The sequence below is a fragment of the Parambassis ranga genome, chromosome 9, assembly GCF_900634625.1.
Source record: "Parambassis ranga chromosome 9, fParRan2.1, whole genome shotgun sequence".
Classification (NCBI taxonomy): Eukaryota; Metazoa; Chordata; class Actinopteri; family Ambassidae; genus Parambassis; species Parambassis ranga.
The window spans coordinates 21,170,236-21,173,742 of record NC_041030.1 but is presented as its reverse complement, the minus strand read 5'-3'; positions in this window follow the sequence as shown (position 1 = coordinate 21,173,742).

The window sequence follows — 3,507 nt, the reverse complement described above, 5'->3', positions numbered from 1 at the left end:
CACTCAAGAGCTTAAATGACAACAAAAAGTGAAAGCAGACAGCGGTGAGCATCATCACCGAGCAGGTTTTTTATTCCATCAACAGCCAAGTGAGCAGTGTACGTGAAACACGATGCAAAATTCTCATTTTCAGAGGCAGGCAAGCCTAAAATAATCAAAATAATGATCATAATGGAGAATATGGAGCGGCCACAGAGAGGAAGACATTATATATGGAAGCTTTTTTCTATTATATTGATCAAGGCGCTCAGGATGTTAAAAAAATAATTCAAATGATGGAAATGAAAGGGTTAAAAGAGGCAAAAATCTGTCAAATTGAGAATGAACCAATCTAACATGGCAGAATTGATTATTGATCAGGATGGAACTGAGCAGCATTTTGACTGCTCACAACAATAAACCATGACCTCAGTATAGGTGTTTTCTCTCTCGTTGTGGCCACTCTGGGCTGCCGTAGTTTTTACAGCAGTCTTATCTGAAAACAAGCTGCTGATGTTTCCCTTGGTGCAAAATCTTGTACATTTAAAATGTAAAATATATATTTTTTGATCCGAGCTCCCTCTTTGCTCACACTTAAAAAAAACAAAACGGTTTTTGTTGGTTCCATCCGCAGAAAATCTGACGACCAAATCTCCAGTCGTTGCACTCAGATTAAGGTGAGGTCTGCCTCAGTGCGCCTCACGCTCGCCGCACACACCCGTCTGTTATTAAATGCACTTGCTTCTACAGTAGTTGGGATGGGACTTGTAATCCGAGGTGCCTGCTGGGACTTGACTTGCCTGTAGATAGTCTTTTTTTGGGGGGGTGGGGGGGTCAGGTGGTCTGGTGAGAACTTTAAGGGGCACTGGAAACCTTACTGGGATTAGTTGTATAAAAACAAAAAAAGAAGAAGAAGCTTCTGCTGAGTTCTTTGTGCGACCTGTCTGTTTGTGCCTTTTTTGATAGTCTTGATATCCAAGATTTGACGTGCAGCTTCTGTTTAGTCGGGACTCCGTAATCGCAGTATACGCTCTTTAAATGAACACAATCAAGTCTGGGGGCGGGCGGGAGGGATCGGGCTGATCTTTCTGTTTCTGTACATTTTTAAAGAGATTTGTTGCCACAGCTGTGTGATTTGTGACTGTATTGAAAAGATGAAAAGCAAACATTTATATATATATATATTCTTTTTTTTGCATTACCCTTTTTCCTTTGAGCCTTTTTTTGGGTGTTTTTGTGCAGATATTTTTATTGTAAGATGAATGTTATGTTTCTATCGGACACTAATCTTGTTTGAGTTGTCTCCAGTGGAACTACTTCACTCTGTATGTTCTGATCAGTATAAACCTTTAATTGTGTAGTTAACATTTCAGAAAGAGGAAAAAAAAAGATTAAAGAGCCTTGGTTGTATTTTAAAGGTTTCTGTTTGACCTGCCATAGAAATTCTTTTAATTGATTGGTCAGTTTTATTTCGCTGTCATGTGAAGGATTTGACTTGAACGAAGCATTTGCTATTATTAAAGACTGACTGCTACTTTGAAAAATCAAGTTTTTTAATGTTTTGTTTGTTTTCTGTTTTTTGCAACTCTGCCATGACATTTAAATAGACGTTCATTAAAAACACTGTATCTTCAATAACATGTCTGAGACGTGTCTTTGTCCACCTGGCTGTCATTCAGATTTGGCCCAACTACAAACACGGACTTTAAATTCTTCTTTATAAGCGAAGAAGGATTAAACATGGCGTCTTTAGAGGAGATGCACTGCTCAGAAACATAAAGGGAACTCCAGGTCAGTCATGTGGATCAGTTTCAGCTGCTGTTGTGCAAATGGATCAGTCAACAGGTGGAAATGAGAGACGATAATCAAGACAAGCCTACAAGATCTTTAAACCTACATGAGTGAATGAAAGTGAGGAGAGAACAGGTTGATATTTCATAATTCTTTTTTTTACATTTTTCCTGCTGGTAACATGATAAAGGTTTTGTGCACACACAGCAGCTCAGGAAACCTTCAAGAAGCTGCAGCCAAATAAATCCCACTAACTGTTAGGTTTAAACCCCAAACATTTGTATTACACAACCTGTACAAAAGAGACACAGAGAGTTAGATATCTTTTACTTGCAAGGAGAGTGACCAGAGACTGCCCAGTTACAATCTCCCACGCCACTCTGAAACAGCTCTGGGTTCTCCAAGCCTTTTATTAGTTAGGAACGCCCTAATACATAGTTTACTAAGGGAAAAAGGGTTCATGTATCACAAAGTTTGTCTCAGCACTCCTTATCTTAGTTTCGTTTTACAATGTCCTTGAACATCTTTAACAAGCTCTGTGTGAGTGTGTGTGTGTGTCATCTCATAAATGATAATACACACAATAAGATAGTTAATTCATTATGCACACATAAAGAGTAAGATGTAAACTCATATAAACTCATAAAGAATAAAGTAAAAGTAGGATAACTTATGTACATTGATTCCAACATTTCCCTCCTGTTTATTCACTTTTACTGCTTTATGTTACATCCTTTAATGACCACTTCTGGTTAAGATTTTCGGTCACAAATTCATACATGCAGCATAAAATGGTACACTCAGAGGGATGGATCATCTCAGTCAGGTAGAAAGACAGCCATGTCTTCGTCATCGTCATCGTCATCCTCATCCTCCGGTGGATTTTCTACAACAAAAGGTAACAGAGCATACACTTCCCGCATCTCTGCTCTAACAGGTGCTATGGCGGTGGTTATCATTCTAGTGCACAATGCTCTAATGCAGGGAATGCAACAACATCCACATAAGGTGAGAATAGCGGCAAATACAGCGATAGACATGATGATGGACATCACCAATTGTTTATACTTGCCAAACATGTCTCCAAAACCGTTCCACAGCGATGTGTCCACTCCAGAATGGTCTTTCATCTTGCTGTTAAGGGATTTTAAGCCTTCCAGAGCCCTGGTAAGGCTGCCATCAGCTGCTGTGTTATTCGGAATGAACGTGCAGCACTGGTCCCCAAAGATGGAACAGACTCCACCTTTCTCTGCCAACAACATATCAACAGCAATACGATTTTGGAAAGCCATTAAAGAGGTAGCGGAAAGCTGCTCGTGAATAGCGGAGAAACCTTCTTCAGTTTTGTTTCCTAATTACTGCACATTAAAGTGGATGTAGTTGATTCGGTCTACATTCTTATTAATAGTGCACCACCAACATAAAACAGATTCAAAACCTGCAGAAACTTGGTTTACCAGTTTATACTCATCTGGGACGCCCCTGGGTACTCCGATGCTGTCTATGTATGTCGGGACATCACCCTGCCAAGACCTAGTGGATCTCCTTTTAGCTGTATGGATCCAATGATGAGGCATCACACTTTTAACATTTTCAACTAAATCTGAAGCTGTCCTGTCCTGCACTCAGAAGGGAACATAATCGTAAAATCCAGCATGGATCACGACCTGATATCCAGGCACACAAGTATACTCGTCTACAGTTTTCTCTGTCTAAGAGTACATGTCCAGATTTGAC